Source organism: Sus scrofa, chromosome 8 (assembly GCF_000003025.6).
Source record: "Sus scrofa isolate TJ Tabasco breed Duroc chromosome 8, Sscrofa11.1, whole genome shotgun sequence".
Taxonomy (NCBI): domain Eukaryota; kingdom Metazoa; phylum Chordata; class Mammalia; order Artiodactyla; family Suidae; genus Sus; species Sus scrofa.
In genome coordinates, this window is record NC_010450.4 from 92180392 (window position 1) to 92199165 (window position 18774).

General features: G+C 33.0%; 1 long non-coding RNA gene across 3 annotated transcripts in view; it reads left to right on the forward strand.

Moving 5' to 3' along the window:
- Nucleotides 1–18774, forward strand: part of LOC110262158 — a 272271-nt gene that overhangs the window by 209474 nt on the left and 44023 nt on the right. For 2 of the 3 annotated variants that reach the window (XR_002346791.1, XR_002346792.1), the window contains exon 3: nt 2329–2381. This is a non-coding gene — a long non-coding RNA (uncharacterized LOC110262158). Of the gene's footprint in view, nt 1–2328; nt 2382–13041; nt 13271–18774 lie in introns of those variants that run through there. The other variant, XR_002346793.1, reaches the window with a different exon arrangement.

Sequence of the window (18774 nt, forward strand, 5' to 3'; positions counted from 1 at the left end):
CAACCACACACACAGTACCTATAAAAGAATGTCTGTCTTTCTTCCATTAGCAAATATTCAACAAGTGGTACTGTATCCTAATCCTATGACACTAGGAGCTAAGATTATGAAACATCCCTTGTATTTTTCTGTTCTCTCTTTGTAATCTATAAGATCCTAGGATGGATATCCTTTTTTCACATACAAGAATATCTCTAACAGTATCTATATCCACAGTGCTTGAAGCTGTCTGATAACAATCTACACATACTTGTACTTTCATTACATGACATAATGAGCTAGGTATTTAAATATTTCTTAAATATTGTGCTAGTAGTAAAATCAACATCCTTTATAACTATATGAAATATTCTTTCTCAAATCATTTTAAAAAATATCCTCCTAAATGTGTCATAAAGGCACATTTATTTTATGGATAGGATAGTATTAATCCTATGGCAATGCTTTTAAAACTTCAGCTGGACTTTTTTTTTTTACATAAAATAAGTAATAATAGTATTTCCTTGCTACCAGTAAACTGACTTATTGTGGTAAGAACAATTTTTCATTAACTAGAGCTCATAATATTCAGTGAGTTATTTAACAACATGTATTATTTACTTATGAATGTGGGAATAACATAAGCTAATATGAAGGATATATTAAAGAAGACAAAAGTGACTGCTCTGTCTTAGAATCATTCTAGATACTACTCAATATGCTTCAGTGTTTATATGTAAATAATTAAGAGAAATGGCCTTTATAACAATAATGCAAGTCAGTGACAGATATGAAATCATCAAACAAAAATAAAAATTATTTCAGTGTAGTTTATTTCCCGAGAGTGAAAATACATTTTGCACAAACTTTAAAAATAAAGTTTAAATTTTAAACTGCTTTTTAAAATTCTGAATTAAAGAAAAATTATTTTATGTAAATGTACCCCTTAATTCTCTTACTTATTTTCTATTGCTTTGATTGCAGAGGTGACAGACTATTTGATTATTTTATTCTATTGATATCTTTCTATGTGAGGGATTCTAATTTGACTTCAAAATTTCATTTTTGTATTTATCAAGAAAGTCTCATATAATATGAAACAGAACAATAGATATGAACCTCTTATTCTTTGTGGGAAGAGTTATACTGGAGTACAGACCATCATTTAGCAAATAACCGTATTTTATTGTTTATAATACATGAGCAGAAAATGTACACCTTGGTATTTAGAAAATAAATGGTAAAGGTTATAAAATAGAGACCTATTTAATGTCATGTTTTAAAGATTTTTAAGTAAACCAATTTAGCTCTTGGATATAGGAGTTTTGTAGTTTGCCCTTGAGCTTCCTAAATTTCCCATGACAAAAAACATATGATTTTAAAATATAAGAAACGTAATCCAAGTAATTTTCCATCTTTTTTTTTTTTTTTGCAATTCCCTCTGCAAACCAAAGAATCTAGTATCTCAATCCCATTATTTGTTATAAAATGGCTACTTACGACATAATTTTTAATAATTTAATCTACTGGGTCTTGAAGTTCTAGATTGAGATACTACTTTACTTAATATTTTGATCATGCCCCACTCCAAAGGGCAGTAGTCAAGTTAGCTGTCATAATAGCCAGAAGAAATGCCTCTAATCCAATTGGTCACAGGGCAGCTATCACCAAAACCAATTTCTTTGTAATTAAAAGCTGCTCCGAGGCACTGCAAAAACTTGGAAGTTGCCCATGGATTTGAGGGAAGAAGGGGGATTTTTTTTCATAGACAGCAACCACATTGAAGCAATTTCTGAAGCACACTGATAAGCTTTGCTTTTGAATTTACATTAAAGAGCTCAATAGTTGGTACCTGTGAGAACAGCTCACACTTCTAAACTGACTCATGTCCTGTAGAGATTAAGGACAGAGGGCTCTAGAAGATTAGCATGTCACTTGGTTTAAGTGACACACAATCCATTTTATTGACGTGGACTCCATCCTGCAAAACAAGCACTTTTAGACTGAAACATAATGAAAATTTGGTGTGCCTTTATAGACCAACATATGATACGTTTTTACACATTAGTGCTAGTTAATGTAGGCAGTGTCTGTAAATGAAACCAGCAGTCCTCATTATGGATGGTGTGTAGACACTTGCTTCAGAATACTAATTCAGTGGAACATACCCAAGGAGCTTTACATTACTTTTTAATTTTACCCAAGTCTTGCTATGGTCCAAAGTTATTAAGCTGTATTCATTGAATTCGGCAGGCTATTACTTTGCATTGTTACTATTGCTATTGCATCTCAGCATTCAATTGTGAAGCCAAACAAGCTTTGATTTGATTTCTAATTGTTTGTTTTCAGCAACTTGAACCTGGGTTTGTTGCTTCTGTGTGGAGCCGAAAGAACATCAGTGGGTAGGTAAAGAGTTCTCTCATTTTATACTTTTAATGCCATTCCAACACAAAGTGTGGTCTGGATTCTACCCATTAGGATAGAGCTGTGAACAGAGATGTGAAACATTACTGAATTTAAAATGTGCAACTACATTGGAGAGCTGACATTTTATAACAGTTCTGCTAGCTACCTGAACTACATTATTATGAGGAAATAAACCTGTGCTAACACCTTGGAAAATAATTCTACCATGCTTTCACTTTTGTTTTTTTATCTGCAACATAAAAACACTGCATGTGCTAAGGTTGAAATAGAACAGAAAGCTGGCCTACCATAGCATCATGGAAAGATTTCATTTGAAAAAACATATTACGCAACATGAAAACCATCATTTCCACAAACTGTATCCACTATTTTTAAAACTTTGGAAATACACTTATAGAGACAGAGGGCAAAAAACAAACAAACAAACAAACAAAAAAAAAAAACATGTTGTACCACACTTTATGTTAATTATTTTGAGTTAAATCTGTTTAAGTTAAAACTTAAGTTGCAACAACATATTAAAACTGGGTCAAACATCTGAATTATGATAGTTCATTTTTGAAGTATCAGGGTTTTTTTTTTTTACAATACAATAATTATTTTCTTTTGTTATTTCTCCCTATGAAACATATGCTTTGTTTGTTTGGTTTTTGATGTGTTTCCTTCTTCATTTGTTATATCAAACATGGAAGTCAATCCTTAATACTACTGAGCACCTGAATATTTATAACCAGTTGCCACTAGTCATTACTTCGGTTTAGTTTCATATATTAGAACTAAAGTTCGTCAACAGAGTAAAGGAATCTGGACAGCTGAGAACAAACTAGTTCACTCGAAATAAGCGCTTTGCATTTGAAAGCCTTTCAGTTTAATCCTTTAGCAATAAACTCTGGAGACCACGGGCAGCTACCTTTTTTTATCTTTTTAGGATTTATCCAGATTGAGCTATATATTGGACTGTTTTTTGATGCACTGCCATTTCTATGAATTAATCCCATAACAGTGGATCTTCTTGTTCAGTAGCATAGTATAATCTGAGAGAATGTCATCAGACCACAGAAGAATCTAAGTTTTGCCATAAATTCTATGGGTTACAGGGAAAATGCCACTTAACACCTCTAAGATTCAGTTTTCTTTCTATACAATTAACTTGTTTTGTTATATAACACTTTCTGGTAGTAAAATTCCATCATTTACCCTCACTTTCTGTCTAGAATGAAATCAGAGGTATGTTGAATAAATTAACAACGACAAACTCTTTGGCTGTTCTGGGGAGCACCCTTAAAGGTATCTAAGCAGTTCACATCGATAATCATATCAACAGTGAATTATTCACTTTGGAGAATGTAAGATCTCACAGCGCAACAGTCTCAAGCATTTTTAGGTCTATCTTTTAGAATATGTTTTCTTGTCTTTTGAAAAAAATGTTACAATGTAGCAAACAGTGCAAGCAGATACTTGCCTAATTCTTTAAGCCCCAGTTTCCTACCTGCAATAAATTGGATATGCATATAATAATATTATCATTGGGTGTTGTAAAGATTTAGTAATACAATGTATTTGGTGCACAGAAGAACTCAATTTGTTTATCTTTTCATCTACTCCCTTACTCTTTCCATTTAAATGTTTTATTTTAATGGAGAATTAGAGAAACAGTCTGGGACCCAAAAACTGGAGTGCTGGTCTTACTTGAGAAACTGAGGGTAGGATGTTCTGAGGAAAGGTGAGATTTTCAGAGAAATAATCAGGGGTTACAATGTTTATCCTCTCATGGCTAGCAGCTATATTCAAGGAAACCATTTGCTGTGTTTGCAAAAAAATTTCTGATCCGGCAACACATTTGTGATACCATCATCCCAGTTGTCTTCTCCCCCAATTACCTCCCTCCCCGGCAAAATAAAAGAAAATTTCCTCAGTATTCACAAGACTTTGCCAAATAATGAGACAGAAAAATGTAGAGAATAGGGACCAGGAAATAATCAAGATGACAACAAACTTTTACCATTATTCCACTAGGTAATGCAATATTCTACACCCGTTAAAAACTGAGATGATAAATGCTGATACAAATGCATGTCCAAGATAACATATTTGAAGCAAAATCTTGCAATGTGCTTTTATATGCACTGAAAATTTATGCAACACTCCTACATAATACATTGGTAACAGGAATAAACTATGAATAGTGATAATGTGGTAGAAAGAAGCTGAAGAGGGAAACATTTACTTTGTCCTTTATATCCTCATAGATATATGTCAGAATTCTAACAGTATTACTTTTACAGTTTCTACAAAGTGGAGAAGACTTTTTATCAACAGGAAAGAATTTTTCTTAACTTTTTATTTGTTTCTTTGGGTGAAGGGTTACTCTTGAAGTGATTGGAGCTAGAATGTGAATTTGGCTTCTGGGAACTTCCCCCCAACCCCAAGATGTGGTTATTAGCAATGGAGCAGGAGAGTTGCTGTGTGAGGTATGAGGGGCAGATTTGTTCTCTACTCTTACAACAGAGAATAAACTCATGGAATAGAAAAAGCAGAATCTGTGAAGATTCAGTAAAATAGAAAAAAAGGGAATTTAGAAGGATGGTAAAACCTCACAAACTAGAATAGCCAACAGATAAGTTGTGAAAACTATGTTTGAATTGTTATTACCCTTCTCTGCCATCACTAAATTTTTATTTAAATATAAGCTGCTTATGGTTTAGGTACTATCTATCATCTGTCTCTCTATATCTCTATCTATGTATCAGTTGACACAACTGAATAAAATTTTTTTCTCTGGGACGACATACCGCAAAATAAAAACAATATATGATTAAGAGATCTGAGGGCAAAATGTACCAAGAAATCATCCACTCTGCTTATAGCAACCTGTTCTTCAACTAGTAGTGTATAAGAGTTTCCATTGTTCAGCATTCTTGCCAACCAGTACTCATTGTGTTGGTAATTTGTATTTTTCTCTGATAACCAAAAATCAGACATTTTTCCACCTGAGCAACTTGAATATCTATTTTTGACAAAATGCTTTGCCTGGTCTTTTATCCATTTTTCTATGGGAATATTTATCTTTTTCTTACTCATTTACATGAACTTTATATTTTCTACATCTGAACCTGTGATTGTTAAATGTGTTTCAGATGTCTTTTTATATTCAGAGGCTTTGAACGTCACTTAAATTTTATGTCTTTTGATGGAGAAATAAACTCAAATTTAATGTATCAGTTTTATCTGTTAAGCCATATGAAATTAATTTTAGTAAAAAAAAAAGGTGAGGTAATTGTTAAATCCTGTGTAAACAATTAATCCATCAATATTTAGTGTATAGTCCATCTAGTCCACTGCTATGCAGTGACATCTCTATTAAAGCCATCTTCTTCAAATATATGAATCTGTTTCTTAGATCTTTATTCTGTTCTTCTGTTTTATTTGCCTTTCTTTGTATCATTTCCATAAAGTTTTAAACATCTATCGATGTTTAATAAGTTGCTACATTTGACACTGGAACGACTTGTTCCTTTTTCTCTCCTTTTAAGAATTCTTTTGTTGTTCTTGGTCTTTTGCTCTTCCCAGTTAATTTTGGAATAATGTTGGTCAAGTGGGAAAAAAAAAAACATATTGCTGTAATTGTAACTAAGATCCTATTAAATCTATGCTTCAATTTAAAGATAGCCATCTTTATAATATTTTGTTTTTACATGTGGCTATGCTGTAACTGTTTTCCCAAGACATTGTAAGTGTCTTTCAATAAAATAGTTTTATTTAATTGGAAAGCTCTTACATTTGTTAGATTTATAATTTTTTTATTCTGGTCTAAATGATATCTTTTAGATCATAATTGTTTCCTGTTGGTAAACAAAATTCATTTGATTTTAGAGTGTTAACCGTGTGTGTGGCAACTAGAATATAGACATTGATACAATCCACTGATTTTATTTAGCTTTCCCCAACTTTACATGTACTGGTTTGTTTGCATGTGTGTGTATTTAATTCTATGTAATTTTATTACACCTGCAAGCTTTTGTATCCACAACTGCAGTTAAAATGCAGAACAATTTCATTACCAGGATGATCCTCCCTGTTACTTTTTTTATAACTACATTCACCTCCCTTCATTGCTTCCTATAATCCCTGGCAATCACCAATATATTCTCCATTTCAGTAATTTAACATTCTAAGCAAGTTGTATAAATTAAATCATACAGTAAGTGACCTTTTAATATTGGTTTTTATTTTTTTATACAATGTAACTCCCTGGAGGTTTTTCCAAGATTTTACATCATGTTTCAGTAATGTTTTCCTTTTTATGGGTGAGTAGCATTCCATAGTATAGACAAACACATTATGTCTGGGTTAATTCCAGTGTTTGACTGTTATGAACAAAGAAACAACAAAAAAAATCTGTGCATAGCTTTTTGAGTCAATAGATATTTCCATTTCTCTGGGTTAAATACTCAAGAATGTAAGTGCTGTGTCATATGGTAATTGCATGTTTAGTTTTATTTAAAATAATAGAAACAGGAGTTCTCCCCGTGGCTCAGTGGTTAATGAATCTGACTAGCATCCATGAGGATGTAGGTTTGATCCCTGGCCTTGCTCAGTGGGTTAAGGATGCTGCATTACTGTGGCTGTGGTGTAGGCCAGCGGCTACAACTCTGATTCAACCCCTAACCTGGGACCCTACATGTGTGGCCCTAAAAAGCAAAAAAAAAATTAAAAAATAAAAATACTTTAAAAATAAATAAATAAATAACATAAAATAATAGGAACAACTAAATTGGTTTTCCAAGTGGCTCTACCATTCCATACTCCCACCAATACTGTATGAAACCCAGTTTCTGTCTAGGTAACTTGGAATAGTTGCTGTTAAATGTTAGCTCTAAGAAAAGTCAGCAGTCATAAATGACTACCCTGAAACTGCCATGCTGTAAAAAAGCCCAAGTGCATGAATGAGTCTTGGGAGAGAGATATCACATGTGAAGAGAGGAAAGCATCAGTGTGCCAGGTCTGTGAGTGAAGAAGTCTCAGGTCCCTGTCATACTAATTCCATATGCATCAGAAATAAACACACAGTCTGTTCTTGAATTCCTGACTCACAAAATTATGGACAAAATTAAATGATGGGGAGTGCCCACTGTGGCAGAGTAGGTTAGGAATGCTACTTCAGCAGCTCGGGTCACTGTGGAGGTGCAGGTTCCATCCCTGACCTGGTGCAATGGGTTAAAGGATCCTGTGTTGCCATGGATGCAGCACAGGTCACAGCTGTGGCTCACATTTAATCCCTGGCCCAAGAACTTCCATATAAAGCAAGTCCAGCCATAAAATTAAAAAATAAAATAATATTGTCATTACATTTGGAGTAAGTTGATGCAAATCGTGGAAAAATATATAAATATTTTAGGAAAAATTATGATTATTTGCAGGGATTGATTCTTGGTGTTGGTATCCCTGGTTTTCCTAAAGCGCTTTTACTTTAGTAAAATGGAAAGAAAAGCATATAAATTCCAATGTAAAAGTGGTAAAACTACGTGAGCACATAATTAATTAAAGAAACATAAAGGACCAATAAGCATGAATATAGTGAATAATAAAATCTCACTATTAATATAGACTGAAACTTTAAAAAATATGATACAAATATATGTATAATATGTGTGCATATTCACAGACATACATATTGAAATTGCTCTATAACATAATTAATTTTTGCAGTGGACTGATTATTTCTTCATTATGTGCTTTTTATTTTATTTTTCTCTAAATATTTCAAAATGTGTAAAACATATTCAGAAACATATCCATACTTATAATAAGTTAAATTATGTATTTTGACATCTAAAAATGCAAGTTTTCTTATAATTTCTAAATGTTAATTTTTAGCCATTGGCAATAATCATTACCAGAATGATAAATTAGTAAATGTTTGAGATTCTTAGGCTGATATCATAAATGGGTTGAATAATATTTTGAGTGAAAAAATAAGTGCTATGAAAATCTATTAGGATTTTTGAAACAGGTAGAATTTCCTCTCATTTTTGCACCATAAGAGAATAAATTTTCTGAAGAAAAAAGTTGTAATCATTTTCCTGATAATAGCATTATGACTTAATTACCTAAAAAATAGCTTTTCATTTAATTCTGAAAAGTCTGGAAGAGTTTATCCTTCTTCCTCTCTCCCCACAGAGAATTCTGTGTACTAGTCTTAGAGTCTTTAATATAGTACTTCTTGTCCCTCCTTTGTATGTGGGAACAACAAATACAATACAGTTAACATTCAAAAACATCATTATAACCTTCACATATTTTCCTTCAGGTTAATTTTTTGAATTAAAGTTTTTGTAGGTATGTATCATTTAACACTACCTTTATATATGCTATCTGTGACCAATATAGCAGGCTGCAACTTAAAAGAATTAACACAGAAGAGAGAAAACATGTTACCTCGTTAAATTTTGTCTTCCGTCCTTCACCTTAAGAAAAACTTATTAATTCTTTTCCTTCTATTTTCTTTGTTTCTTTTCTTTTCCTCTCCCTCTACTTCTCTTATCCTAATGGTATTATTCTATGTCTACAATACCTAATATGTGGAAAGAGTAAATACTTTTATTTCTTTACATAACTCTTATTAATTAGCACTTATTTTTCCATTATAAAACAAAACAGACAAAACTATCCCTCCACCAAAAACAAAACAAAACAAAACAAAAAAACATTTAGCTCTGTTGGGATATGGTTGAATAGGATGTTTTTCCTTTTTTCTTTCATTCTCTCATGTTGAAAATATTTATTGCATACCTACAATGGATAAGGCACTAAATTAAGCATCAGTTGTATTATGCTGAAGAATAGAAAAATAATTGTATGTCCCAATTTGAGCTTAGATTCCCATAGAGAGAACTGGCTCTAATATTTATTTATATATGAGTAAAATAAATCTAACCAGTGAAAAACCGATCTTTGTCAATTAAAGGTTTCTCAGTGTCTAGAAGGTAGAAACAAGCCAGACGCTTAAGATAACTATCTCTTAGGCTAAACACATAGGATTATATCTTGTACAAGATCCTCAGTAAGTACCTGAAATAGATTCACTATGCTCAGATATTTTTTAAAATATCTGAAGGAAAATATTGTATGGTTTCCTTAATAATCAACACAATTCTTACATAAAAATCTTTCCAGAATGTTGAGTGAAAGCGTTTCAGTGTTATGTGGAATTTTAATATATTATGCAGCCAAAAAGGGCATATGCTTTAACAGCCTAAAGTGTATAGCATATATGTATATAAATAGTACATAAACAGTGTATAAGTGTGTAAATCAAACAACCTGTGTGTTTGTGTCTTTTATTTAAAGGCAGAGTTTTTCTGATAAGAAAAATCTTCAGAAAAATCTACCACACTGGAAAAAAAAAAGGGGTGGGGGGTTCTCAACATAATGTGTTGAGTTTTTACTAAAGTCATGTGACAAAGCAAAAAAGCAAAAAAACCAACAAATTGATACTTCAAAATAGTTTCCTATGTGAAAATGTCTGTTCTGTTACTTTGATTGCATTGCTGTTGTCATTGCTGTAACTCTTTAGAAACCCTCATTTTAAATCCCCTTGGCTAACATCTATCTAGTATTTAAAATGCCTAATCAGTGTTCTAAATGCTGTCCTAATATAAATTCATTCAATTTATAGTAGAATCCTGTGATTGAGATGCTATTATAATCCATACTTAATAGAAGAGACCAAGTCACAGAGAGAATCATACCTGGTCAAGGACTTCTAGCTTTTAAGTGTCAGAGCTGGGATGTGCTTTGTGATGTCTAGCTCCAGGCTCTGGATATTTAATTATGACGCTATTATGTTTTTTTACACAAACTTAGGTTACATTTTAAATATATTATCACTGGCAACATTTTTTTTGAGGATGCTTTTGCTACTTGGAAAGAACCAAATGTAATTTAAAATTACATCTGATGAAAAACATGGATATTTATGCTTGGCAATAACTTAGGCTTTTAAAAACTCAATTTTGAGGAATGAGATGGATTTTTATACAGCCTGTAAACAGCTCTTACAACAAATCTAAAAAAAGCAAAGTCCAAAATAGTATTTAAGGATGTCGTTATACAGAAAACTATTTTACAGAATAACAAATTATTGCTAAAGTTAAAACCCCCACTTAAACATACAGTCTAAGTTCACTCTTTGTATACTTCTGTCTAACACAGTGCCTACAACATTTTTAGTTTTGAGTGTTTGTTTAATGAATTGCTTGTATATATTCTGCTAAGAAAATTTCCTTAGCAAATTGTATTGTGAGAAAATATATAACTTGAAATCTTTATATAATATCAGCATACAAAAAATAATATGTTAATTTTCCATATTTGAACATTACAATAATAAAAGCATGTTACATGCCTAACCAAGTCACTCATTGTAAAAATTATCCCTGAATAAGAAATATGAAATAGTGAGATTGGTTCAGTTAAAGTTCCTTCTGTAATTAAAAAAAAAAAAAAAAAGTGGCACACTCAAATACAGTAATTTAGGATACTTTAATAAAGAGGTTATTTACATAGGTTTAGACAAGGTTAAAAGTAAAAAAGCTTCTGAATTACAGTGAGAAACCCTCATCATCCCAGGCCACTTACAGTAAGAGAAGGAAGGAATTACTTGATCTAATCAAAACATCTGCAGTTTTAACTGCAGGAGGAGGCCACTTAGCAAGAGTTGCAGCCTGGAATGCAGTCTCTGCTAACTTAAAGTCTGGATAAAAGTGCTGAACTGGGAAAATAAATAGCTTAATGGCTCTTCCTCCCCTCTACCTTTTATTTCCTGTTGGTGTTTTCCACTGGCTAAACTCAAGTTTTGAAGTCAGAGAGTAAGGGAATTCTGTTGATTCTATAGATAGAGATTCACATACTAGTTGGAAAAGGTGGACTTGACAGAACAGGTCCCCGAATTTGGGTTAGATGTAACCTTTTTCTATGCTTTGAAGGTATTGCCTTAGAGTTGCATTCAATCCATGTTCTGTCATGAGATAAGTTTGATGCCGTAAGTCATTCCTATGAAACAGGACTATTTCCACGTTACCCTGATAGAACAAGAAAAAGCAGTCTACATTTTCCCTTCTGATTCATTTCCTTTAATTCTCTCTTGTATCTACTCCAGGCAGAAATTGCTCCCACTACTCTTTTGAAATTGGCCCTGTCCATGTTCATAGTTATTGTCCACATTGCTAAATTCACTGTCAGTCTTTAGTATTTCACCTAGCTAATTGATCACTTTGCTTACAGAGCACCAGTCCATGTCACACCCTTTTTATCTAAGTTGTAAAAATTATGGACATACAGCTGTTCATTGTATTTGCTTATCATCCTTAATGTCTACAGAATATGTAGCAATATTATCTCTTTCATTCTTGATACTGATATTGTATATCCTATTTCTTCATTTCATGACCAGTCTAAAGTTTTCTTTTATAAAAATTATTTTCAAAGGAGCAACTTTGGGTTTCATTGATTTATTTTATGCTGTTTTGCTATTTTCAATTTCATAGATTTCTGCTCATATCCTCTTTATTTCCTTTTTTGCTTTTTGCTGGAAAAAGTCTTAAGGTGAAAACTTATACCAGAGATAAACAAACTATGCCCAAATTTAGAGTGCTGCCTGTTTTGTGTGTGTGTGTGTGTGTCTATAAAATATTATTGAACCTTGAACATATGCTAATTTATTTATGTATTACGTGTATCCACTTTTGTAATAGATCGGGCAATTCTTTTTAAAAGAATTGTAATTTTTTATGTCCTATTAAAAGTTGGTTAGATTCTATCTCTGAACTTCCCTCCCACTGCAGATGGAAACAGTTTAATTCTTCACTCAGTTCTTTAGCTTCCAGTTGATGATTTTATTTAAGGCCCACTAGGGTCTTCCCAATGTATGTGTAGTAGGCATGCCTGTATTGGGTATAGTATTTAATGTAGATTTATGGGTTTAATCCCTTTGAGGTACCCTCTCTTAGAGGGTTCTCCCTCTATCTTCCTATCTGATATTCCAGCTCTAAAATCTGTCTTCTGGCACTTAATGCCAATAAGCCTCTGTTTTTGTGCTCTATAAACTGTGTGCAGAGTGAGGAATGCCTTCGCAGAGAGCCATAAACTCAAAATATTATCCTTGTACTTTCTATCCATCAAGAATAAAACCCTCCTAGTTCTTCCATGTTGTCATCACTCTCCATGCTTTCAAATGCTTTTAAAAAGTAATATGCTCACATTCTATGTCTGTGGGAGGGTTAGTTCAATCAGGATACCCTGCCATGACCAGAAGGGAGAATTACGTCCCCTACAGTTTTTTGTACTTATTTTCGATATTCTCTGTGGAGGGTAGTATAAATTATGCACATATTACTCCATCTTCAAAGAAATGTGTGGTACTCAGTCTAAAGCAATATTTTCCAACCTTAATCTACTATGGAATCCCACTTCGAGAGATTCTATTTCAGAATATTTCAAAAATATTTCTGATAGACTGCTTAATAAACCTAAAACTCAATTGATTTATATAGAAGTCCAACAGTGTTGAATTTACTGGAACTTAAAATAAGAATATAATCTTAGTAAAAATGTACTCTTTTTCTCTCTTAATAGGGTAAAACATGAACAGTTTTCCTGGGAGAAAGATTCCTGATCCCAAACTCACAAAGCCTCCAGTTGTCTTAGTAATGGGATGAAAGTAAAAGTAGGAAGGGATTATGAAAATTTCAAAATTGAAGAATGATTTACAGTAAATATATCTAAGTTGGATCCTCTTTTCAACTAGATAAATGTCATCACTTCTTTAGAGTTCAGATAAATGTTATATTTTTGTAGTCCCAGTTTTTTTTTTTAAATAAATTTTTATTGGAGTATAGTTGTCTCAGAAAGTTGTGTTAGTTTCAGGTAAACAGCAACTTAATCAGTTATACATATACATATATTTGTTATTTTTCAGATTCTTTTCCCATGTAGATTATTGCACAGTACTAACTAGATTACCCTGTGCTATACAATAAGTCCATGTTACCCATCTGTTTTATAAATAGTAATGTGTATATGTCAATCCCAACCCCCTAGTTTATTTTTAAATATAGCATGATCTTAAATCAGGCCAAGATACAAAAAGACAGAGAATTGGAGTCCTGGTACTCATAATGTTTCTAGTCACTTAAAATATTCTGAATGGTAATTATTTTAACTTCTGCTATGTAGATGTTAAAACTGTGGATCAGAGAATTTGAACAGTTAGCCTAAAATAACAGAGATATTCAGAAACAACACTGGAGTAAATTCATCTTTGTAATTCCTTAGGCCTAGTTGTTTCCAATCTAGCATGATATTTTTTACTGTCTTTCTTCCTGCACCTGACTTTGCTATTCTACTTTTATATTTTTCATATATGGTATCATACCTGAGAAAAATAATTGAACTCTTTTTCTCTCTCGCCTGCCCTCACTCTTGCTCTTCTCTCTCTTTCTTTCCAATCAAATTCCAAATCCGAATTATTCCCCTCAAAACTTGCCCTGGATCGTATTTTTCCCTAGACTCACTATCATTTTTCATGTGGAGGATTAAAACAGCCTTGATGTTATATTTCCATCTTATATTTCCATTTTATAGTCTCTTGGCATAATCGCAAAAAAAAAAAAAAAGGAGAAACAATGAAATCATTTTTTTCTCTCCTATTTAAGTATTTTGACTAATTCTCTATTCATACATGATAGGGTCCAAAGTCATTGAAATGGCATTAAATTTCCTTCAAAATCCACTTCCACTTCTTGTTTATATTATCTTCTGTTTCTTCCCCTCAGAACCCTTTCTTCCCACTAACCACTTTAAATTTCTGACTAATCTGAAATAGACAGGTACTCTCATTGCTGAATGAATGCCATATTTAGGCTGTTCTTTAAGATTATAATGTTTTTTTCTTCTTTCACTGATCTGATCCAATTTCAGCACTTGCCTAAAGTCCATTTATTTTCTGTGATTCTGTGATGTTTTTAACCCTGATTTTTTCAGATATTAATAATGGGAATAATTATACCTTTAGAATTTCTACTCATATTGTCTCTAATTTCCATGTTAAATGACCATCCTGAAATTTGCATATCTATCCTTTCTCAGTTTTCTCATTCATTTCTATCAGAAGGAGGTGAATAACTTAACTGAATAATTAATTTAGTAGGAATAAAGTAGGCAAATTGGAGCGCCATTCTCTGTTTTTGTGAACTGTCTGTCTATAAGAAATAAGAAGTCTGCTCTGTTCCTTTTGTTACCGAACCTGGATTTGGGCCTTCATATAATGTACAGGAAAGCCAATCCATTGACACTGGCTTGTTGTAAAAGTACAGCATTTATTGCAGGGTGTCAAGCTTATGTGCAAAAGACTCAAACTCCCCTTGGCTTTCAGAGAAGGATGTTAAAGGCAGTGTGAGGAAGGAGCTGCAGGATGCATGATCCACTTCTCCTCAATTCTCAGATGGTAGTTGACATCATGGTAAAGTTTAAAGCACCATCAACATTCTGGTTTCAACCCCTCCGAGGTCTTTGTGCTTCTGCTCAGCGCTTTTCTTCTGGTGGAGCCTGCTTCCTGTAAAAACAACTTAAGAATGTGTGTCAGACTTTTATCTATATCTTTCAGGGAACTAGGGGTTCAGTGACTCTGGTATGTGGCTGATTTATAGTCTAAATTGTTACCAGTTTCCTGGCCCAATAGTTTTTCTTTGTTTCCACATCTTTACATTTCCTAACCATTAAATGTTAAGCCATGCTTTAGAGACTCAGGAAAGGGCTGGGGGAATTTTACTTCAAAGGACAGGGAACACAGGTGCTCATATATGTATGGTTTCACTTTCTGCTGTAAGTTTCGTAAGAAAACTCTCCAAATAGGAAGAGCTGCATATATACAGCCCTGCCTGTGATATGTGCAAAAAATTAATGAACAGAAACCTCAATTCAGTAGAGTGGGGAGAACAGAAAGGGTAACTCTTGTGCCCTAAAGGATAGCAGAGCCCTACAGGAAGAGAACGATACCTCTTCTTTCCTGGCATGGACTCAGCCAATGAAAATCCATGGACTCTTTGTTTACTATAACCCTCCCAACTTCTTTTTACCCTATAGAAAGAGTTCTCCTTCCTTTGCCTTGTAGGGACTTATATGTGACGAGTCATGTTTGCAGACCTTAATTTGCAATTCTCTGCTCATCTCAGGTAAAACCATCTTTGCTGGGAAAATACATAGCAGCCTTCTTAATTTAAGTCAATATGTGGATTTTAAGACTGTTTCATTCTGCAAATCAGTATTAGGAAGCCGCTCACAATAGAAGCCACATTCTCCAGCAGCAGCTTTACCACTAACAGAGCTATCACTTTCTTCTTCAACTGCTTCCTTCTGCCTCTTTTAATTGGAGAAGTTGTGTTAAGTCTTGGATTTTTTAAACCTCTAAAGTAGTCCAGTATCCACTAGTACCTCCTACTGCTTTGGCCTTGTACGTTATTTTATTTAATCTCCAAAACAGTTCTAGGTGGTAGGCATTGTTATTAATATTCTCACTCTAGAGAAAATGAAACTAAGGTTTAGAAGTACTAAGTAATTCGCTCAAAATTTCTCATCAAGTAAGTGGTAGATGGATGATTGAAACTCAGATCTGACTCTGTGAGTACTCTTCACTTCTACCTTCTTCTGTTCCTAATTTATTTCTTCCTTGGTGCTTCTGGCGGTGGGGGATACTATTGATATGTGCGTACTAATGGATAATGTGCTTATTTTCAGGCTTGTCTGTTAATAATTTTATTCTCTGCCACAGCACAGCGAGTTTGAGGGAATATATAGAATCCTAGGAAGTACAGAGTCGTGTTTAAAGTGAATTCAGCTCTGGAATCAACCTGCATAGCTTAAAGTCTGCTTTATACCACTTCTAATTGTGTGGCCGTGGACAAGTCACTTAACTAAGTATTTTAGTTCCCATGTGTGTAAAGGAACAGGCTCCCAAAACAGTGCTTGACATAAAGCAAAAGCAAAAAGTTAATCACCATGGTACATGTTCTGTTGTGTGTAGGTATATGGTTTATGAATTGTTGAGTGTATGAATGAATTAATGGGATGTCCAGAAAGTGTCAAAAGTGGTGTGTTCACACATTTACTAGGTTATGCTCTATTAAGCAACTTAATTCAATGCAGAGACTTGCAATAAAATGCATTTATTCCAGAGAACCTATCTTTTAAAAAAAATTAGTAACCTCCTCTTCTGTTTTTAGTCTCAACTGATACTAGGAGTTCAGTCTTGATACCTGTATATTATTGTAATGTTTCATTATCTCAAAGCATATCATCTGTTTTTATTCCCTGTCATTATCACTCATACTATAAACGCAAATTTGGTGCATTGGTACTATTTACAAAATTCAAACAACACTCAACTGTAACAGATGGTCAAATGCGGAAGCCTGGAGACATTTCTTAAGTGGTTCCTAAAGTGCTATGAAAATCGTTGATAGGATTACCACAGACAAAAAGCTTCTGTGATCACATATTGAGGTAGAAAATATTTAAATAGTATGTAACTCTTAAATGTTTTTGAAAAAGTCAATACAAAATTACTTTTGCTAATGTATATTCCATAGAAATCTAAATTAAATCTGAAAACACAATGGATTGTTATAAAAGCTTATGACAATTTACAGTTTCTCTTCTTTTTAGACAAACTTTCCTCTTGTTGCTCTCCCTTGTGAATTTTGTAAAACAAAGATAACAAATCTCAAATTAATACTAAATTTCACTGATGTCTTACTTCTATCCCACCAATGTTGCAATCTAGACTAAAATAGATATAGTCTCTAAGAATGACAAAGTAGATTGATCCTAGTTTTAATCTAATTCTTCTATCTTTACCTTGATTAAATTTGAATTTTTAATAACTTCTGCTTGACATAAGAAAATGAAATTTTTGCATTAAAATGTTCTATGTTATCCAAACTTGATCCGTTAAGCACACACTTCAAAAAAGCAACAAAAGTGAATGTACTTGGGCATATCATCTTCAATTACCTGAGGGAAACCTAGAGGAACTGATATTAGAATATCATCACTTTGTCAGTGATTTGTACCTTTGTTGGCACTCCCTTTCAGATCCTCCATAGGTCGTTGTATTATGCTAATCACAGTGTCTTTACATTCCTGCCATGAAACCTATGACATATCAGCTAGAAGATTTGCAGTAGCTCAGACAGACTGAGAGTTCCAGTTCTATCCAAGGAAACCATTACTATGTAAATCACAATCTTAAGTCTTCATTTATCGAGTGTGGAGAGCAAGTGTTTACTCTTATTCTTTTAACCACTGCCACACTATTCATAGACCACACATTAAATCCTCACTAGGTGCAAAGTACTGTGCTAAATGCTTAATTTTTATTATTGAATCATTTTGCTTAGGGAAAAGAATTAATGCTTATCTTAAGAGAAAATGAAGAACTAACTTTCTTGTTCTCATCCTCAATGTTTAGTCCAAACCTTAGAGTAACAATTCCCTTTTAATTTAATAATTTTTTTATTTTGTTTATTTTCAAACTTACAAAATAACACAAGAATAGTACAAGAAGCTCCCAGATGCCTTTCATCCAGATTCACACACTTTGTGTAATTCTCACACTTTGCAACAATAATTTATTTTGTCTTTGACTCAATAAATCTATTTGTACATACACATATGATTTTGTTCTGAACTATTTGGAACTAAGTTGAAATATTATACTCCATTACATCTCACTGTTTCACATGTGTTTTCTAAGAACAAGCACATTCTCATATATAAGATACAATACAACTCTCAAAGCCCACAAATGTAAAGCCATTACACTGTTGTTATCTAATCTGCAGTGCATATTCTCAAAATATCCCCCCACACACATTACTAATTAATTATAGTGGGGAAAGAATAACTTGACAGTGGAGACACCTGACATATATCACACTAAATAAGTAATTAAAATTAACATCGTTAGTATTGCAACAATTTGTGCACAGGTCTGACATTTGGTACTTTCCTACCAAAAATGCAGTCTGAATCTAAATATGAGAATAATCAAACAAATTCAAATTGAGAGGCATTCTGCTAAATAATTTGCTGTATCTAACATGTCAAAGTTTAGAAGACAAAGAATAGGTGACAAACTGTTCCAAATTAAGTATTTCCCTTTAATTAAGTGGTAATTCTAAGTACAAATATGATACCCCAGCTTTACCCTTTATTTATCGATGTGTTATTGGCTGCCTCCTCCTCTTATTTTTTACTTTGACACACTTTGTTATTCTTATTTTTAAATAGTTATTTTAATTTAGTTTAAAT